Consider the following 22,831-nt stretch of genomic DNA (forward strand, 5'->3'; position numbering starts at 1 on the left):
ATGTACCAAAGCCGGCAAATATGTGAATAACTGATAACTAACACTTGAATAACACTGCTTGTTACTGGCCGATTACATTTTCTTAGAAGCATCCTCTGTGTTCTACTATTTTGCCTTTAGTGTCTGCGCATACGGCGGCAATCGACGTAACTTTGCAGACTATGAATGTAACAGTTTCAAAGAGAAAAGCGGCCAATGTGACGATCTGGCATTAAGTCGATTCGAAGGATAATGTCGAAAACGGTCGGATTTCTCATGTTGTTACTACATATGAACATCTTTTACATTCACCCGTGCAACGTGGCGTACAGACGTACTCTCATGCAAAATCTTAAGGTCCTTGCTCATGTCCAATGCACCAAGGCGGAAAATAAGTGAATAACCGATAACTAAAGCTTGTATATTACTGCTTCCTACTTTCGATTACATCTTCTTAGAAGCTTTTTCTGTGTCCTAATATAATGTTTTCAGTTTTTTCCGCATATTGCAATAAGCGACATAAATTTCCAGGCGATAAATGTAACTGTTTCAGAGAGAAAAGCGGCCAATGTGAAGATCTGATAATACTTTCGATTCGATAGCAAACGACGAAAGCGATTGAATTCCTCAGGTTATTACTACGTATGAACACTTTCCACATTCTCCCGTGCAACGTGGCGTACATACGTACTTTCATGCAAAATCTTAAGGTCCTAGTTCATGTCCAACCGTGCGACTGCTAAGGTCGCAAGTTCGAATCCTGCCTGGGGCATGGATGTGTGTGATCTCCTTAGGTGCGTTAGGTTTAAGTAGTTCTAGGTTGTAGGGGACTAATGATCTCAGCAGTTGAGTCCCATTGTGCTCAGAGCCATTTAAACTGATGTCCAATGCACCAAAGCCGGCAAATTAGTAAATAACCGATAGCTAAAACGTGAATAGTACTGCTTCCTACATTCGATTACATCTTCTTAGAAGCTTTTTTCGTGATCTAATATGATTTTTTCAGTTTTTTCCTCATATTGCAATACGCGACATACATTTCCAGACGATAAATGTAATTGTGTCAGAGAGAAAAGCTGCCAATGTGAAGATGTGGCAATATAATAGATTCGGTAGCAAATGACGAAAGCTGGCGGTTTTCTGTAGTTTTTACTACATATGAACAGTTTCCACATTCCCCCGTGCAAAGTGGTTTCCAGACGTCGTTTCATGCAAAACTTTAGGTCGTCGGTCATGTCCAATGTACCAAAGGCGGAAAATAAGTGAATAACCGATAGCTAAAACTTGAATAGTACTGCTTCTTACTTGCGATTACATATTCTTAGAAGCTTTTACTGTGTTCTAATATGATGTTTTCAGTTTTTTCCTCATACCGGAAATCACGTCAAAATTTTGCAGATGATAAATGTAACCGTTTCAGAAACAAAAGCGGCCAATGTGAAGATGTTGCAATAAAATAGATTCAGTTGCAAATGACGAACGCGGGCATTTTTCTCTAGTTTTTACTACATATGAACAGTTTCCACATTCCCCCGTGCAATGTGGTTTCCAGACGTCGTTTCATGCAAAATCTTTAGGTCTTCGGTCATGTCCAATGTACCAAAGGTGGCAAATATGTGAATAACCGACAACTAAATCTTGAATAGTGCTGCTTCTTATTGGCGATTACATCTTCGTAGAATGTGCTTCTGTATTATACTATCTTGCTTTTGTGTCTCCACACACTGCGGCAAGCGACATATCTTTGCAGACGATGAATGTCTTTACTACATATGAACACTTTTCACATTTTCATATGCAACGCGTCTGCTAGACCTCCCCTCATGCAAAATCTTAAGGTACTAACTCATGTACAAGGCACCAAAGTCGGCTAAATATTCAATTTTCGGTAATTAAAACTTGAATTGTATTGCTTCTTGCCGGCTACTACATCAACTTAGAAGCTTCTTCTGTGTTCTACTATGGTGCTTTTAGTGTCTCCGCATACCTCAGAACGCAACATAGCTTTGCACACGATAAATGTAACCGTTTCAGAGAGAAGAGCAGCCAATGTGACGATTTGGCATAAAGTAGATTCGATAGCAAATGACGAAAACGAACGAATTTCTCTGGTTTTTACTACATATGAACACACTTCACATTCTCCCATGCAACGTGGCTGCTAGTCCTCCCTTCATGCAAAATCTTAAAGTTCTAGCTCATGTCTAAGGCACCAAAGCCGGCTAAAATATCACAAGTCGATAACTGATTTTGAGTCGTACTCCTTCTTACTGGTTATTAATTCAACTTAAAAGCTTCTTCTGTGTTCTACTATGGTACTTTTAGTGTCTCCGCATTCCGCAGCACGCGACATAGTTTTGCACACGATAAATGTAACCGTTTCATACAGAAGAGCGGCAAATGTGACTATCTGACACTCAGTCGATTCGATAGCAAATGACGAAAACGGGCGGATCTCTTACGTTTTTACTACATATGAATTCTTTTCACATTCTCCCGTACAACGGGCTGATAGTCCTCCCTTCATGCAACATCTTAAGGTCCTTGCTCATGTCCAAGGCACCAAAACCGGCTAAAAAATCAAAAATCGATAACTAAAACTTAAATTGTACTGCTTCTTACTGTCTATTACATAAACTTAGAAGTTTCTTCTGTGTTCCACTACTGTGCTTTCAGTGTATCCGCATATCGCAGCACGCGACATAGCTTTGCACACGATACATGTAACCGTTTCAGAGAGAAGTGTGGCCAAAGTAAGGATCTGACATTAAGTCGATTCAATAGCAAATGACGAAAACGGGCGGATTTCTCAGGTTTTTACTACATATGAACACTCTTCACATTGTCCCGTGCAACGTGGCTGCTAGTCCTCCATTCATGAAAAATCTTAATGTCCAAGCTCATGTCCAAGGCACCAAAGCCGGCTAAAAAGTCAAAAATCGATAACTAAACTTGAGTTGTACTGCTTCTTACTTGCTATTACATCAACTTATAATCTTATTCTGTGTTCTACTATGGTGCTTTTAGTGTCTCCGCATATCGCAGCACGCAACATAGCTTTGCACACGATAAATGTAACCGTTTCAGAGAGAATAGCGGCCAATGTGACCATCTGACATTAACTCGATTCGATAGCAAATGACGAAACGGGCAGATTTATTAGGTTGTTTCTACATATGAACACTTTTCACATTCCCACGCGCAACGTGGCTGCTAGTCCTCCCTTCATGCAACATCTTAAGGTACTAACTCATGTCCAAGTCACCAAACCAGGCTAGTGAGTCAATAATCGGTAACTAAAACTAGAATTGTAGTACTCCTTACTACCCGATTATATCAACTTAGAAACTTTTTCTGTGTACGACCATGATTCATTTAGTGTCTCCGCATACTTCAAAACGCTACATAGTTTGGAAAACGATAAATGAAACCGTTTCAGAGATATGAGCCTCCAATGATTCGATCGTTCATTAAGTCGATTCGATAGCAAATGAAGAAATCGGGAGGATTTCTGAGGGTTTTACTACATATGAACACCTTTCACATTCTCCCTTGCAACGTGGCTTCTATTCCTCCATTCATACAAAATTTTAAGGTCCTAGCTAATGTCCAAGGCACCAAAGCCGGCTAAAAAGTCAAAAATCAATAACTAAAACTTGAATTGTAAAGCTTCTTACTGGCTATTACATCACCTTAGAAGTTTCTTCTGTGTTCGACTATGGGGCTTTTAGTATCTCCGCATTCCGCAGCACGCGACATAGCTTTGCACACGATAAATGTAACCGTTTCAGGGAGAAGAGGAGCCAATGTGACGATCTGACATTAAGACGATTCGATAGCAAGTGAAGAAAACGGGCGGATTTCTTAGGTTTTTACTACATATGAACAATTTTCACATTCTCCCGTGCAACGTTGCTGCTGGTCCTCCCTTCATGCATAATATTAAGGCCCTAGCTCATGTCCAAGGCACCAAAGCTGCCTTAAAAGTAAAAAATCGTTAACTACAACTTGAATTGTACTGCTTCATATTGGCTATTACATCAACGTAGAAGCTTTTTCTGCGGTCTACTATGGTGCTTTTAGTGTCTCCGCATTCCGCAGCACGCGACATAGCTTTTCACACGTTAAATGTAACCGTTTTAGAGAGAATAGCGGCCAATGTGACCATCTGCCATTAAGTCGATTCGATAGCAAATGACGAAAACGGGCGGATTTCACAAGTTTTCACTACATATTAACACTTTTCATATTCTCCCATGCAACGCGGCTGCTTGACCTCCCTTCATGAAAAATCGTAAGGTCCTAGCTCATGTCCAAGGCACCAAAGCCGGCTAAAAAGTCAAAAATCGTTCACTAAAACTTGAATTGTACTGATTCTTATTGGCTATTACATCAACTTAGAAGCTTCTTCTGTGGTCTAGTATGGTGCTTTTAGCGTCTCCGCATTCCGTAGCACGCGACATAGCTTTGCACACGTTAAATGTAACCGTTTCAGAGATAAGAGCGGCCAACGTGGCCATCTGACATTAAGTCGATTCGATAGGAAATGACGAAAACAGGCAGATTTATTAGGTTGTTACTACATATGAACACTTTTCACATTTTCCCGTGCAACGTGGCAGCTAGGTGTCCCTTCATGCAAAATCTTAAGGTCCTAGCTCATGTCCAAGGCACCAAAGCCAGCTCAAAAGTCAAAAATCGATAACTAAACTTGAATTGTACTGCTTCTTACTGGCATTTACATCAAATTAGAAACTTCATCTGTGTTCTTTTATGGGGATTTTAGTGTCTCCGCTACCGCAGCAGGCGACATAGCTTTGCACACGTTAAATGTAACCGTTTCAGAGAAAAGAGCGGCCAATGTGACCATCTGACATTAAGTCGATTCAATAGCAAATGACGAAAACGGACGAATTTCTCAGGTTTTTACTACATATGAACACTTTTCAGATTCTCCCGTGCAACGTGGCTGCTAGTCCTCCCTTCATGCAAAATCGTAAGGACCTAGCTCACGTCCAAGGCACCAAAGCCGGCTTAAAAGTCAAAAATCGATAAATAAAACTTGAATTGTACCGTTTCTTACTGGTTATTACATCAACTTAGGAGCTCCTTCTGTGTTCTACTATGGTGCTTTTAGTGTCTCCGAATTCCGCATCACGCCACATAGTTTTGCACACGATAAATGTAACCGTATCAGAGAGAAGAGCGGCCAATGTGACCATCTGACATTAAGACGATTCGATAGCAAATGACGAAAACGGGCGGATTTCCTAGGTTTTTACTACATATGAACACTCTCCACATTCTCCCGTGCAACGTGGCTGCTAGTCCTCCCTTCATGCAAAATCTTAAGGTCCTAGCTAATGTCCAAGGCACCAAAGCTGCCTAAAAAGTCAAAAATCGTTAACTAAAACTTGAAATGTACTGCTTCTTATTGGCTATTACATCAACATAGAAGCTTCTTCTGTGGTCTACTATGGTGCTTTTAGTGTCTCCGCTTCCCACAGCAAGCGACATAGCTTTGCACACGTTAAATGTAACCGTTTCAGAGAAAAGAGCGGCCAATGTGACCATCTGACATTAAGTCGATTCAATAGCAAATAACGAAAACGGGCGGATTTATTAGGTTGTTATTACATATGAAAACTTTTCACATTCACCCGTGCAACGTAGCTGCTAGTCCTCCGTTCATAGAAATTCTAAAGGTCCTAGCTCATGTCCAAGTAACCTAAGCCGGCTAAAAATTCAATAATCGATAGCTAAAACTATTATTTTACTGCTTCTTACTGCCTATTACATCAACTTAGAAGCTTCTTCTGTGTTCTACTATGGTGCTTTTAGATTCTCCGCATTCCGCAGCACGCGACAAAGCTTTGCACACGATAAATGTAACCGTCTCAGAGAGAAGAGCGGCCAATGTGACGATCTGACTTTAAGTCGATTCGATAGCAAATTTATTTATTTATTTATTTATATTTTTATTTAACCTGACAAGATTAGGGCCATCAGTCCCTCTCTTACATCTAACCAGGCATTCTACTTATTTTACAGTCATATGTTGTAGTAGGCATGTTAAACTACATCTAATACAAAAAGTGAGATAAACAATTAGAAAGGTACACCTCGAAAAATACATTATTGAAGAGAAAGATTTCAGTTAGGAGTGCTGGCAGCAGGGAGTGTGGGGGGAACTCATGGTGAAGGGAGGAGAGGAATAGAGGGACATGATGAAACATAATTAAGGAAAATATAAAGGAAAAGAAGACTTCGTGGCTAATAGAGATAGATGAAGAGGAAGGCATCTCAGAAGCAAGATAGGAGACGCTAGCTTTGCTATTTGACATATGAGAGAATTGGCCTTGCACATTAATTTTGTGGAGAATTTTCATGCGGATGATAGTAGGAAATGCTTCAACTTCTTCTTAAAAGCAACAGGAGATTGAATTTTCCTCAAGGTGAGGGGCAGTTTGTTCCAGAGGCGAACAGCGGCAACTGAGAAGGAGTTTGCAAAAGTTTTTGTTTTGTGAGTGGGCACAGCTAGGATACCAGATAAGAGCGACCTCGTGTTTCGATTATGATGGCATTACACGTTTTTAATCTCTGAAGCTAGGTACTGGGGTGCTTGCGCGACGAGGAGTCGGTGAAGTAGACATATAGTGTGGTAGTCACGCAGTTTGTCCGGCCGCAGCCACCCTAGCTCGGAGTATGAAGCACTAACATGATCATATCGGCGAATGTTGCAGGTGTAACGCACACAGGCATTCATGGTTAGCTCTAGCCGTCTTTTGTTTTCACTACTCATGCCTTGTTGAATCACATCACAATAGTGGAGGTTCAGTAGAACGAGTGCTTGCACGAGCTGGCGTTTCAAGTTCTGTGGGAATATGTTCCGAAACTTTTTGAGAGCATAGAGAGAAGCAGACGTCTTTCGGCACACTGCGACTGTATTCTCCGCCCAGTTGAGATGCTCGTCCAAAGTTACACCCAAGTTTTTCACTGTTTTCTGATATGGTATTGGAGTACCTTCGAGCAGAATAGGAGGTAGCCGTTCGCGGAAATCTGAACTTATTAATTTCTGATGGGCTATTAAGATTACTTGCGTCTTTTTTGCGTTTAATTTAAGCCCCTGGTTTTTCGCCCATGTCACTACTGAAGACAGATCATCATTCATCAGAGCGATTGCAGTGTTTACGTCTTCAGGTCTGACGCTTAGGTAGAGCTGGAGGTCGTCGGCATATGTTTACAGGAGGACAAAACCGACGAAAACAACAGTGGTCCTAAGACTGATCCTTGTGGCACTCCCGAAGAAACATGTTTCGAGGAAGATTTTTCATTTGCGCAGACAACACATTGCTGTCTGTCTTTTAAGTAGCTTTCAAACCATCTCATTGCACTATCAGAGAAATTAAGCTGTTGCATTTTTCTGAGTAATATGTCAAAGTTAACAGTGTCAAAAGCTTTGCTGAAGTCCAGTAGCGTCAATATTGTTGCCTTTCGATTGTCGATGGCATATTTCAGGTCATCAGTTACTTTAATTAGAGCAGTGTTTGTGCTGTGATGTTTACGGAAACCAGATTGAAATTTGTCATATAGACTGAATTCATGCAAGTGTTCAGTGATTTGGTCATGAACAATATATTCAAGTGCTTTGGAAACAGCTGGCTGTATGCTAATTGGTCGGTAATAACTAGGCAGTTGCGGGTTTTCGATCTTAGGGATGGGTCGAATTATGCTTCTTTTCCATGCAGTGGGGTATATTCCGTTCACGAGGGAAAAATTAAATATGTCAGTTAAGACAGGTACTAAGATATCGGCAACATTCTTAATCATGGTTATACCGATAATGTCGTTGCCTATTGCATCAGAAGAGATTCTCATTATTGCTATTCTTGCCGTATTTTTTGTTACATGTTTTAGATGGAAGTTATCGTTGTTAGTTATCCTGTTTGGGGATTCTTGTGGACGGTAATTATCAGCCGTGCTGGTAATCAGAGGTGCAGAGACGAATTCATTTAATTCGTTAGCTGACACATGAAAAGTAGTTTCCGATTTTGCCTTTCCGACCCCCAAGCTACGGAGATTCTTCCATAGAGTCGTGGGTTTCAGATCGCTGCATACAAGGGAGCGAGCGTGCCTGATTTTGGCATTGCGAATGCATTGTTTCACTCTGTTCCGTAGCTTTCTATATTCTTCGAAACGCTCGGGGCAGCATGCTGTGGGCAGCATCATTATTAGTCATCCTTTGACGTAATTCAGCTGTCAGCCATGGAGCAGGAGATTTTCTTACACGGACTGTGTGCGCAGGTGCATGTTTGTCATAGAGGGCAAAGAGTTTATCACCAAGTTCATTAATTTTGCCGTCGATTGAAGGTTCTCTGATTATTTGATGCCATGAGATTTCTGAGCAATCGGCTGTTAGAGCGTCAAGGTCAATACTTTTCATGTTCCTACAAGTTATGTAACGCGTAAAGTCAAAAATCGATAAATAAATTTGAATTGTACTGCTCCTTACTGGCTGTTACATCAACGTAGAATCTTCTTCTGTATTCTACTATGGTGCTTTTTGTGTCTCCGCATATCGCAGCACGCGACATAGCGTTGCACACGATAAATGTAACCGTTTCAGAGTGTAGAGCAGCCAATGCGACGATCTGACATAAACTCGATTCGATAGCAAATGACGAAAACGGGCCGATTTCTTATGTTTTTACTACATATGAATATTTTTCACATACTACCGTGCAACGTGGCTGCTAGTCCTCCCTGCATGCAAAATCTTAAGTTCCTAGCTCATGTCCAGTGCCCCAAAGCCGGCTAAAAAGTACAAAATCGATAACTTGAATTGCACTGCTTCTTACTGGCTAGTACATCAACTTAGAAGTATCTTCTGTGTTCTACTATGGTGCTTTTAGTGTCTCCGCATTCCGCAGTACACGACATAGCTTTGCACACGATAAATGTAACCGTTTCAGAGAGAAGAGCGGCCAATGTGACCATTTGACATTAAGTCGATTCGATAGCAAATGACGAAAAGGGGCGGATTTGTTAGGTTTGTACTACATATGAACACTTTTCTCATTGTCCCCTGCAACGTGGCTGCTAGACCCTGCATGCAAAATCTTAAGGTCCTAGCTCATGTCCAAGGCTCCAAAGAAGGCTAAAAAGTAAAAAATCGATAACTAATCTTGAATTGTCCTGCTTCTTACTGGCTATTACATCAACTAAGAATCTTCTTGTGTTCTACTATAGTGCTTTTAGTGTCTCCGAATATCGCAGCACGCGTCATAGCCTTCCACACGATAAATGTAACCGTTTCAGAGAGTAGAGCTGCCAATGTGACGTTCTGTCATTAAATCGATTCGATAGCATATGACGAAAACGGGCGGATTTCTTAGGTTTTTTCTACATATAAATAGATTTCAAATACTCCCGTGCGACGTGGCTGCTAGTCCTCCCTGCATGCAAAATCTTAAGCTCGTAGTTCATGTCGAAGCCCCAAAGCCGACTAAAGAGTCAAAATCGATAACTTGAATTGTACTGCTTCTTACTGGATATTACATCAACTTAGAAGCTTCTTCTGTGTTCTACTATGGTGCTTTTAGTGTCTCCGCATATCGCAGTACGCGACATAGCTTTGCACTCGATAAATGTAACCGTTTCAGAGAGAAGAGTGGCCAATGTGACCATCTGACATTAAATCGATTCGATCGCAAATGACGAAAACGGTCGGATTTGTTAGGTTTTTACTACATATGAACTCTTTTCTCATGGTCCCCTGCAACGTGGCTGCTAGACCTCCCTGCATGCAAAATCTTAATGTCCTAGCTCATGTCCAAGGCTCCAGAGAAGGCTAAAAAGTAAAAAAATCGATAACTATACTTGAATTTTACTGCTGCATACAGGCTATTACATCTACTTAGTAGCTTCTTCTGTGTTCTACTATGGTGCTATTAGTGTCTCCGCATATCGCAGCACGCGACATAGCCTTCCACACGATAAATGTAACCGTTTCAAAGTGTAGAGCGGCCAATGTGACGAACTGACATAAAGTCGATTCGATAGCAAATGACGAAACCTGGCGGACTTCTTAGGTTTTTACTACATATGATCACTTTTCACATTCTCCCGTGCAACGTGGCTGCTAGTCGTCCCTGCATGCAAAATGGTAAGGACCTAGCTGATATCCAAGGCACCAAAGAAGGCTAAAAAGTCAAAAATCGATAAATAAACTTAAATTGTACTGCTTCTTACTGGCTATTACATCAACTTAGAAGCTTCTTCTGTGTTCTACTATGGTGCTTTTAGTGTCTCCGCATATCGCAGCACACGACATAGCTTTGCCCACGATAAATGTAACCGTTTCAGAGAGAAGAGTGGCCATTGTGGCGATCTGGTATTTCGTCGATTCGATAGTAGATGCCGAAAACGGGAGGATTTCTTAAGTTTTTACTACATATGATCAGTTTTCACACATTCTCGTGTAACGTGGCTCCCAGACCTCGTTTCATGCAAAATCGTAACGTCGTCAGTCATATCCCTGGCTCCATAGGCGGCTAATAATTCAATAATCGATAGCTAAAACATGAATTGTACTGCTTCTTACTGGCCGATTACATCAACTTAGAGCCGGCCGCGGTGGTCAAGAAGTTCAGGCGCTCAGTCCGGAACCGCGGGACTGCTACGCTCGGAGGTTCGAATCCTGCTCGGGCATGGATGTGTTTAATGTCCTTAGGTTAGTTAGGTTTAAGGAGTTCTACGCTCTAGGGGACTGATGAAAACAGATGTTAAGTCCCATAGTGCTCAGAGCCATTTGAACCAATAACTTAGAAGCTTCTTCTGTGTTCTATGGAGTTGCTATTAGTGCCTCCGCATGCCGCAGCCAGGGACATAAGTTTCCAGACGATAAATGTAACTGTTTTATAGAGAAAAGCATCCAATGTGACGATATGTCATTACGTCGATTCGACGGCAATTGACGAAAACGGGACGATTTCTTAGGTTTTTACAACACATGAACACTTTTCCAATTCTATCGTGTAACGTGTCTTCCAGACTTCGTTTCATGCCAAATCTTAAGGTCGTCGGACATGTCTGAGGCACCAAAGCCGGATAATAAGTCAATAATCGATTACTAAAACTTGAATTTTACTGCTTCTTACTGGCTGATTACATCAACTTATAAGTTTCTTCTGTGTTTTACTGTGTTGCTATTAGTGCCTCCGCATACCGCAGCACACAAAGTAAGTTTGAAGACGATGAAGGTAACCGCTTCACAGAGAAATTTCAAATTCTGTGTCTGTGTCTATTGCCTGCTCATATTGTTTAAAGCAGGTTGCTCTAAATGCCCAGTGGATCTGATTCCATTGATACCTATTCTAAACAATCTCGGATTGGTAAAGACCAAGCTCTGCTTATACTTATAGTCTGGGAAGTTGACATATCTTAGACAGTAAAATATGATGGTTAAAGATGTCCACTGAGTATTCCCATATACACTGAAGTTAGCTTTGAACAACAAATTATTAATTGGCCACCTACTCTTGACTCAATAGCTACTAAGATCTTTCACTAGTGAAGGAGGTGACGACGTTGTTATGTCCACTAGAGGCTTCTGTAGTTTGCTGAAAATTATGTGATATAATTGTGCCTTGTGATTTTCTGTGGAGTTCCAGAGTAAGTTCTATACTGGTGCAGGACATTCATTCGTGCTGTTCTCATTCGAGGCAATCCTGGATTCTGAATCTCAAGCACCAGAGGATTATAAACAGCAATGCAACCTCTGTCTTCCTGGCTGTGCACTATTTCAAAGTGCTCTGGTTGACAGTCTCTTCTCATTGTGCAGTGCTTGTAGATTATTGTAAATGGATTATCTGCATTATTTAGAACATCTCATTCTAAACTTTCTAAAGAACGAGACTTTTCTGTCATTACCACTTTTTGTGTGAGGTGATAAATACCAGGAATTTGATTGCATTTTGAGAACCTAATGGTAACTAACATTATTGTCTATGTAAATTAATGGAACTGGATTTTTCCTGAGGTCAGCAGTTTTCCGAAGGTCGTCGTTTTTCCCGAGGTCGTCGTTTTTCCCAAGGTCGGCGTTTTTCCCCGAGGTCGGCGTTTTTCCCCGAGGTGGGCGTTTTTCCCCGAGGTCGGCGTTTTCTCCCAATAGCGGCGTTTTTCCCCGATGTCGGCGTTTTTCCACGATGTCGTCGTTTTTCCCCAAGGTCGGCGTTTTTCCACGATGTCGTCGTTTTTCCCAAGGTCGGCGTTTTTCCCCGAGGTCGGCGTTTCCCCCCGAGGTCGGCGTTTTTCCCTGAGGTCGGCGTTTTTGCCCCGAGGGCGGCGTTTTTCCCCGAGATCGGCGTTTTTGCCCTAAGGTCGGCGTTTTTCCCCGAGGTCGACGTTTTTTCCCGAGGTCTGCGTTTTTGCCCCGAGGTCGGATCAAAGATTTTTTTTCCCGAGGTCTAGAAATCTATCGATATATTGAAAATCCAAAGTATTTTCATGTATGTAGACTATACTGTTATGTCATGTCATCTTGAAACATTTATCCGACCACTAGATAATGGTATTTATCAAGATAGCGATATATTTCGTTATATCTATTTATTTCGATAATCGTTTTCTTAGGGGTACAGATTTATTTTGAGACGTCCATACTTTTCCCATTATCGATTCAATTCGATATATCGACTTACGTAGATGCGCACATTAAATCATGATATCGATTTATTTCGAGATATCTATCTATATTGAGGAGTCTATTTATTTCGAGATATCGATTGATTTAGAGTATCCGATTATATCGAGATATCGATTTATTTTGATATACCGACACAATTAAGGTTGTCTTTATATTTCCAGGTATCGATATATTTCCATGTATTGGTGTACTACAGATATCGATTCTTATCGAGATATCGATATAATTCAAGGTACCTCCATATCTCTAGTAATCCATAAATTTCTAGATATCGCTATTTTGAGAGATATCTTTATATTACGTGGTACTAATATATTTCGAGATATCGATATATTTCTGTACCTCAATTTATCTCGATATGTCGACTAGCATCGAGATTTCTGTCTATATGGTAAGCCGAAATGCGTCTAGATGTCGATATGCTTCGGGATATCGACTCATTTCGGTGTAGCGGTTGTTTGGAGGTGTCGATTTATTTCGAGGTTTCGATTTATTTCACGGTGTCGATTTATTTCGAGGTTGCGATTTTTCGAGGTTGCGATTTATTTCGAGGTGGCGATTTATTTCGAGGTGGCGATTTATTTCGAGGTGTGGATTTATTTCGAGGTGTCGATGTATTTCTAGGTGACGATATATTTCGATGTTACTTGTCGACTGCATCAGCTTAGAACCTATTTCGTACAGAGTGGTGCGACTGCATACCTCAGCAGGCGACATTGATATCCAGACGATGAATTTTACCGTTTCCGAGAGAAAAGCGTGCGATGTGATGAATTGGCACTACTTCATTATGAAAACAAATGACGAAAACGTGAGGTTTTCTTCGGTTTTTCTGCCACTGCTGCCAACTTTCAGCCCACCCCCTCCTCCCCTTCCCCAGTCGTGGCGATCAGCTTTTGTGATGGAAATGGACACAGGAAAGTAATAACGTTCCATGAAATCCCATTCTAGGGACGTTCAAGGGTAAATGTTCCAGACGGTTTATTTGCATTAAGACACGCATACTGCGTATCTACAATGTCACATCTGCCAGATCGTTTCTATTGTCAACAGTGGAAAACAAAACAGCGTACTGAAGAAGCCATAGTGAGACGCGGTTTTTGGTAGACGAAATAATAGGAATACTCTAGCCATTGATAATGATGATCTAATGAGAATTCTGTTATTGTTTTGAAAGATGCATTTAAATATGCATTGAACGTAGCTCCAAATTATTTTGAGAATTATAATTGCGGTATTATGAATCTACATTGGAGATTTTGTAATGCAAAACATTTCGATCTGAGAATACTTTACGTGATAGTACGGCATTGACCTTGTGTGTCATTAGGGTAAAGTTAATTTGCCGCAATTCACATAAAATTTATCCGCCATTAACATAAAATCTATTTTTCAGCGTACTGCAATAAGGACTCACTTCAGATGATTGGACAATTAAAGAGAACTCAAACCGTTATTTTAATAGTATTCGTAGGTCCATTGCAGCATTTACCGTGGACAGTCCCTGAGCCTAGACTGTCAGTTTTATGTAGGGAGTACTACTTTAAAAAAGCACTCCGTTTTCAGGTCACAAGTGGCCAATCAGGACCATCCGACCTCCACGTCATTCTCACTGAGGGTGGAGGAGGAGCTGGCTCTCCCACTCGTTGTGGTAGTTTCCTTTGACTGGAGCCGCTACTATTCGGACGAGTAGTTCCTCAATTGGCATCGGAAGGCTGAGTGCAACCCGAAAAATGCCAACAGCGCATAGCGGCCCATATGGTCACCCATCCAAGTGCCGACCACGCCCGAAAGTGCTAAACTTCAGTTATCTGACGGGAACCGGTGTATCCACTGCGGCAAGGCCATTGCCCCTACCACTTTTTATGATATTTTTGATCGTAGTTCAGGTCTGATGGCTGGGAAGAATGGACGTTTACCATGTTATGCACATTTATATTTTCACTACGTCGACACAGCTGGTCCAATTACGACCACAGGTGATGGTAGCCATAATGATCGTGCCAAGCATCCCGTGTACATTAGTTACACCCAAGTGTGTGGGCATCACAGCATTCGTGACATTTAAATTTGTTACTTCTTTGCTACTATATTCGCAATAAATTTTGCAGACAGTATCCGCATATGACGCTGAATGTACCTACAAAATTATATCATTGTACGACACATGTTTCGGGAGATACGTCATAAAAACTCAGGACAAGGCCAGACGCTGCATAGTACGGACGTGGACGCACAGCTCTAAATAAATGCCTGGTCAACACCAAGCTTTTCCGCTAGTCATCTATAAAGATAAAAAATCCCCAATATTGTCTACCAGCGTATTTTTGAAAAACCTTTATTTTGTCATCGATTTTTTTCCTGTAAAAATCGTAAAAGCCGTGCATCATTGTGTTTTTAAAAAGCGTTTCTTATTGTCATCTCTTTTTATGTATTTTAAACCATCTATCGCTTGTGTAACCTGTGGCTACAAGTCCATTCCCTTTATGGTGTAATCGAAATAATAAACAACGCAAAAAAGTGTGGGTCAATTTCTTCCTCATTTTTCGGAACTTCTGATAATAGTAAATCGTTGGCTCTTTGAGGGCGTGGTAGGTACATACAAGAGATTAGTGTAAGATTAGAATTTGGGTTAGATGCAGTGCCAGGAGGTTCTGTTTCTATCTGGCTAGCTTCAGAGTACTTCACCATCTACTAAGTGATGCGTTTCATTGTGAATGGTGTGTTCTGTGCTAGGTCTACCCTTTTACTGCACAATGCTGTTCCTTCGATGCTATTAAAACCAGGATGTTATCAAAATATATGCACAGTGGCAGACTGGAGTCTGCAGAAATATTTCCAGTGGTGGGGAGGGGGGAAGGCGGGTCGGGGCTGGAGTGCATGATTCTGAAACTGGCACTCTGTGTACAAATCAGCTGGTCAGTTACGAGGTGCATCAAGCTACAAGACCCTAACTCTATAAGCGCTACAACTGGCCAAAGCTAAGGTTTATCAGTATTGTGGAGAATTCTTATCTGGAAGAGTATACTGTAACGAATAAAAACTCTTTATCCAGATTCCAGGGAGGGTTGGGGGCGATGGGTGAAAGTGCCCTTTTGCCTATCCTCCCCTCCCGACCTCCTCCCCTCCCCCTCCCCTTCACCCTCGCAGACGCCAATGGCTGGCCCGTTCATTTTGAGAACATCAGAGCTCCAGTAACCTTTCTGAGAAACTCTTCTTGTTGTCCTTGTGCGTCAATCTTACCACTCAGAACACCAGTGGGAATGTTGGTTATCGCTGAAATAACTGGTTTTCGGCTCTTATCAGTTTCCCAACCCTTCTTTAAGCTAATTGTTAAAGCCCGTCACAATACCAGTTCTTGTAATAACCGATTTTCAGTCTTTTATTTACATTATTTTCTCTAGTAAACGTAGAAATCAAACAAAGATTAAACAATTTTTACTTTCTCAGTTTCTTGATAAATGGAATCAAAATGTCAAATTAAATACCCTTATGATGACCTGCAGCCGTTCAGAACGAAATTAGAATTATATTAATACCGTCAGCTGCTCACGTGTGTCGATATATATCAACGGCGACAGGTGACAATGTGTGCACGTCTGGGACTCGAACCCAGGATCTCCTGCTTACATGGCAGGTGCTCTGCCCATCTGAGCCACCGAGGGCACAGACGATAGTGTGACTGCAGGTACTATCTCGCGCACACCTCCCGCGAGACTCACATTCTCACCTTGCATGTCCACACACTACATTCGTAGTGTCCCACACCGACACACTCATTACTCGTGGAACACATTCTTACCAAGTCCAGTTCGGGGAATACGTGTGCATCTTCACAGAAGAAGGTCATGGCTGGTATTGCCAGAACCATATACTTATATTGATATGGACATTTCTTCCACGAGGAATGAGTGTGTTGGAGTGGGACTCTACGACTGTAGTGTATGGACATTCAAGGTGAGAATGTGAGTCTCGCAGGAGGCGTGCGCGAGATAGTCCCTGCAGTCGAACCATACACTGTGTCCTCTGTGCCTCAGATGGATAGAGCGTCTGTCATTTTAGCAAGAGATCCCGGGTTCGAGTCCCGGTCGCGGCACACATTTTCACTTGTCCACGTTGATATTTATCAACGCCCGCGAGCAACTGACGGTATTAATATAATTCTAATTTCTTTAAATTAAATAGTCAAATAAAACTTTGTCCGATCTTCGCTGCTGGCGAGTGCTTCTATACTACAGAAAACTGGCAATATTATCCTACTGATTATAGTTTTTAGAAGCTCTGCTCAAAAATTATATTGTAATCGGTTATCACAGCACTATGCAGGCATTACGTATAGTCCAGCGATAAAGAGTGAAAACTGCGGCAGGAGAACTCTCTTTTTCGTTTTAATTTCTCTGTTTTTAAGGGCTAAAAGCAGATAACGGCATACTACGTAGACACAGCAGCAGATCAGGCACTTTCTACTTTTATCCAGAACTATGAATGATTTGTTAAATTTTAACTTTTTTCCTTGTATGATGTCGCAAGTCGACCAAATCTAACTTTGTTCTTCACTCGTACCGCATATCGTAAAATACTTCCAGACTTCCAGATGGTGCCATTCTATGTTACAACTGACGTTCGACAACAGCGAGAAACTGTGTCCAGTCTCGCGCTCTGCTTGTATAACAGGCACAGTATTGTCTCGGCAATGTTGGACCAATCCATTTGTTGCTCGTTTCTATCAGCAGTGTTATTAAAGTGGCATACATAACTTTTCCCATTTTTTTCTGTAATAACGCCGTATTTCAGTGCTATGGAAATCTTACGAATAAAAATTACTCGTCTTTTTTTAAAAAGGTTTATTTGAAAACTAAAAATTTTACTACGACATCTGTGGCTAATTGATATATCTGTTTTTACGTGGTTATCAGGAAAAAATGAAAAGATACTTGTTATAACCGAGAGCAAACAAATACTGAAAGACATCGGTTATTCAGAACTAAAATACCCATGTCGTTTTAACTGATCGGTTTTTCTATCTATAAACTGCAGTGTCGCCATAGAAAAGTGTGTCGCTCCATCAATGTCCATAGCAACTTTGAGATATGTGTTTATGCGCAATATCGGCAAATGGAAACACGAAGAGGTAATAAGCACCTGAGCGATAGAATTTATTTCACAGTCAGAAAAGTCGAGTGACAGGCAAGACTGAATCACTGTAATAGAAATTATATGGAAAGCTGTGTAAAGGAAAATTTCCAGTTCTTTCGTGGATTCCAAAATTGAAGCAAATTCCGGGACATCAAGGTGACATAGTCTTATACGGATAGTATTCCATGACTAACGTAATTGGCCCATATACTGTACTGGTATACGGATAATATTACACGACTAACGTAATTTACCTGAAATAATTTACAAACATGTTACTGTAACATTCGCTACTACTCATTACGCTAATTCACCTTCAGCCATTAAGCGCAAATCTCAGTTATGATACGTGCGCCAAACAAAAATTTATCAACCTAGTAACTCAAGACAACTACAAACGATCATTGTGTGCAAAATAAATAGAACACTTCATAAGAAGAACATGACGGGTTTGAATCATTCCCACCGCAAAGGATGAAAAATTCAGGCTCGCACACAAGACCACTTGATAACTAACCAGAAATTCAGATTAGTTGTAGCTTCGGTGACAATCGCCTTTTTTACATTTTCCCCGTAAACTAGATAATTATGAAACGTAAGCAACTACTGTAAAATATCTGCGGCAACGGCCTTGCCGCGGAGGTTGCATCGGTTCACGTGGGATCACCGAAGTTAAGTGCGTTGTCGGGCGTTGAAGGCACTTGGATGGGTGATCATCCAGGCCGCCATGCGCTCTTGCCATTTCTCGGGGTGCACTCAGCCTCAAGATGTCAATCGAGGAGTTACTCGACCCAATAGTAGCGGCTCCGGTCAAAAAATACCAACATAACGACCGGGAGAGCAGTGTGCTGACCCCCGCCCCTCCTGCTCGCATCCTCCACGGATGATGACACGGCGGTCGGATGGTGCTGTCCCAGTAGGTCACTCGTGGCCTGAAGACGGAGTGCTTACAAAGCAAACTACTCTCCAGTGGATGGTCGTACTACTGAGACCTTGATGCCTGGCATCAATAACAGATGGCAGCACAAGAGGTTGGCTTACGCCTACTGCCGAATTTTACGATCTGTCGTAAGCCTGCGTAAGCACGTAGGGCCTTCCGTCTTAAGTGCAAGCATATCCATTGCGTTTTCTGTCACGCGACTTGAGTGGAATATTTCATTATTTCTGAAATTTTATAGAAATGTTTTTCGTTGTATATCCTCACCATCGGTACTGAATTTACTGTAAAATTACTTGCTCACTTTTCGGAACTTCCGTTCATAGTAAATCGATACTATTTGAAGCCGTGGTAGACACGAGTCTAGTGTGCTTCACCTTCAGCACCTTCTGTGTCAGTCTCGGTTAATATGTCGCTGATTTCACAACGAACAGTTCGTTGTCTACTGAGTATACTGTCTGTTGCACGACACTATCCCTCCCACGCTGCTAAATGTAGGTCGTCGGCAAAATATGACTGCAGTGGAACAAGGGCGTCTGCAGAAATTTCCCCAGGAGGTGGTGGTGGCATTGGTAGTGGTGTGTGTGTGTGTGTGTGTGTGTGTGTGTGTGTGTGTGTGTGTGTGGAGGACTATTACTATGAAACTCACACAGTCCAGACCGCCAAGGAAAATAAACCTTGAGATTTGGAAAGAGTGTTGATCTTATACCGCTTATACTGCATATTTCAAAATTCCACCTCTAAGGGGGAGACACAGGACATGAAAGGATTTCTGAATCATGTAGCTATTAAGGTAATTTTGAAGCTAGGCATACGAACATTTGTATCTGGTTTCTAGGTCAGAAATAAAGAAATATGTGTTCCAGTATCTTTGGGAATTTAACCTCTATGAGGTGAAATAGTGGATGAACATTTTATTTTGAGATAAATAATTATGGAAGAACTATGAAAGTATTTTTAAGGCTACATCTACGAAAATTGGTATTTGACTTCAAGGCTACAAATAAGAAAATACGTGTTTCGGTGTTTTTGGAAGTTCAACCCCTAAGGGGATGAAATAGAGTGAGCTGGTGCGTTTCTGGCACCAGTTTCCGTCGATCGTTGTTTCGATCTTTGAGTCGCGGTCCAGAGGACACTGCTCCCTAAGCGACTGTAGTAGTTCTCTGTGCAGCCCAACATCGGGCTTACCACGCTTACACTGGACACAGTTGCCAACAAATCGCCTGCCATCGCGATATAGGTTGGGCCAAAACATGTATTCCTGAACTCGGTTCAAGGTCTTGAAGAACCCCAAATGACCCCCGTCCGCCGAATCGTGGAAATATCTGAGTGCCATGCTAACTCGTTCCTGTGGAATACAGACCTTCACTTGGCCACGGTTGGCTCCCCCTTTACACAAGAGGCCCGCACGAAGGCAACAGCTAGTGACGACGTCGCCATCCACAAACTGCTGCATATTCGGTCCCCACCCGGCGTCCTCGGCCTGTTTGCCGGCTAAGTCGAAGAAGAAGCCGGGTGTCTCGGAGAGAAGGAAATTCACCCCCAGATCCGGCTCCACGTTTCTGAAAATGGTTCATTATGAAAGCATTATGAAAGCATATCTGACAATTCGTATTCGGCTAATCTGTTACAATTTTTAAAAACTACGTGTTTCACTGGTTTTTAACTTCGAGCATAAGGGGATGAAAATTTTAATGAAATATTTATTGCGTTATATTAAAATATTTTAAATCTGCATCTACGAAAACCGGTATTTCACTTCTCAATTAGATATAAAGAAATATGCGTTATACAAGCAAGAATACAAACGGCTTGATTAACAAAAACCTTGGACCCCAGCTGTCAGCATTGCTTTTTGGTCATTCAGCAAAAGACCATGCTTCAACGGCGTTAAGTTTAGAAAAGTTTAGAAAGTGTTGCAGTTTATAAAAGACATAAAAAAACGATTAAAGAAAAAATGCTTTGCAGACCATGAACGGTCTAAGTAAGTAAAGAAGCGGATGATAAGCTAGCTCTTTATGCAAATAAGTTGGTCAGTTTAAGTTCCGAGACATGTCATGCAGCAGGAACGGAATCCTATAGTTGCTACGATTGGCTAAAGGAAAAGTTTTGCAGAATCACGCGAAATCACTTCTGCAAGTGGCTGAGAATCTCGTAATGAATAAAAATTCTGTACTGAGAATTCCAAGGTGGGAGAGGCGAGATTCCTCCCCCCCCCCCCCTTCCCCCTTCTCAGAATCCTATCCTTCTTTACCTACAGCAAAAAATAAATAAATAAATAAAACTAGAGAAATTTCTACTGTGAAACTATTTGCATACAAGAGAACGGCCATTAAAATTTAACTCTTCAAAGTTTTAAGCCCTGGCCCGTTCGAAAATTCAATTTCTTTGTAGTTGCATTTTTTAAAGGTGTACTTGTCTAGACTCCTGGAACGGAAAGGTTTTTTTTTTTAATCCGTGCTTTACAAAAGTTTCTACAGTCCATTGTTTGAAGCAGTGTCACGGCTGCCATGAGCCGCGCGGGGTACCCGCCATGTGTCCAACGCCTTGTCACGGTTCGCGCGGCTCCCCCTGTTGGAGGTTCGAGTCCTCCCTCGGGCATGGTTGTGTGTGTGTTGTCCTTAGCATAAGTTACTGTAAGTAGTGTGTAAACATAGGGACTGATGGTTCAAATGGCTCTGAGCACTTTGGGACTTAACATCTGAGGTCATCAGTTTCCTAGAACTTAGAACGACTTAAACCTAACTAAATTAAGGACATCACACACACCCATGCTCGAGGCAGGATTTGAACCTGCGACCGTAGCGGTCGCGTGGCTCCCGACTGAAGCGCCTACAACCGCTCGGCCACATCGGCCGGTCTATCATGTATTCTAGAAGAGTTGCAAGGTCGTCAGTGGCGCCTGTTCTTTCGAGAGCAGTTACTATCTTTATATCTATGGTTAAACGTTACCCAGCCATTGACCTTCGTCTGTGCGAATGCGCACAGGTTGCCGGAACTCTTACGGGAATCGTCACCTTAGTGTGAGCCAGTAATGAGTGGATGGACAAATACCTATTAAGTACATTACGTATGCGGATTGTGGACGGTTGGGGATGTGAGTCTCACGGGAAGCGTGCGAGGGATAAATTCCTGCAGTCGTGCTGTTCATGTGTGCCCTCGATGGCTCAGATGGATTGAGCGTCTGCCTTGTAAGCAGGAGATTCTGGGTTCGAGTCCCAGTAGGGGCACACTTTTCAGCTGTCCCCATCGAAGTATATCAACAACACCTGTCGGCAGCTGAGGGTTTCAATTAATTATCAGTTGTGAAGGTGATTCGATGAACCCTTTGCCAGGCACTTAAATGTGTTTTGCAGGGTATCCATATAGATGTAGATGATAACTCGTCCCGTGTCGCACGTGCTCAAAATGATTCATACTGCAGAATGCATGCAAACATACTCACCGAAAATACGGACGAATATCAAGTGCAGGCTGCCGAGTGCTGCATATCCAGCTTTGACAGATCGGCTTTTCCTGCCAAGAAGAACAGGAAGTTGCTGTCTAGGAACAATCAGAGGTAGAGGAAGGGTTGATAAATACTCCTTGACTTGCAGACTAAACGTAAATAACGAAAATACATTGCCCTCCGTATTGGATTAGCTGTTTTGAATATTGAAAATCTGACTTCAGATTCGTTTTCAGCGACATTAAAAATATATATGTAACACTCAGTTCATGCAAATCGAAGTAATAATATAACTAAATGTTTTCCCTAAACTTTGAACACATTTTTTTCGGGTAACTATTTTCTCAGAACGGCATGCAGCATAAATTAAAAGTGGTTCGTTCTCTTAACATCTACCTCTGACCCCTAAAAGTAAACACTTTTCTTAGGAACTTATAGCTATAATATGACATTTGTTAATATTAACTAATTTTTGTGTAGGCATAAGGAGTGAAACAAACCCCTCAAAATCGAACTCAAAGTTCGAATTAGCACTGTATCGTTAAATTTAAGGTTGTTTCATTGCGGTTAGGTATGCGCTCCCATTAATTTTATGTATTATCGACTGATGTTATCCATTTTCAAG

General features: G+C 41.7%; 1 non-coding gene across 1 annotated transcript; it reads left to right on the top strand.

The window, feature by feature from the left end:
* Window positions 1-21,913: 21,913 nt before the first annotated feature.
* Trnat-ugu (transfer RNA threonine (anticodon UGU)) lies at window positions 21,914-21,988 on the top strand. The gene has a single exon. It is a non-coding gene; the product is annotated as a tRNA-Thr (tRNA).
* The last annotated feature ends 843 nt before the right edge of the window (window positions 21,989-22,831 follow it).

Source organism: Schistocerca gregaria, unplaced genomic scaffold (assembly GCF_023897955.1).
Source record: "Schistocerca gregaria isolate iqSchGreg1 unplaced genomic scaffold, iqSchGreg1.2 ptg000198l, whole genome shotgun sequence".
NCBI classification, from domain to species: domain Eukaryota; kingdom Metazoa; phylum Arthropoda; class Insecta; order Orthoptera; family Acrididae; genus Schistocerca; species Schistocerca gregaria.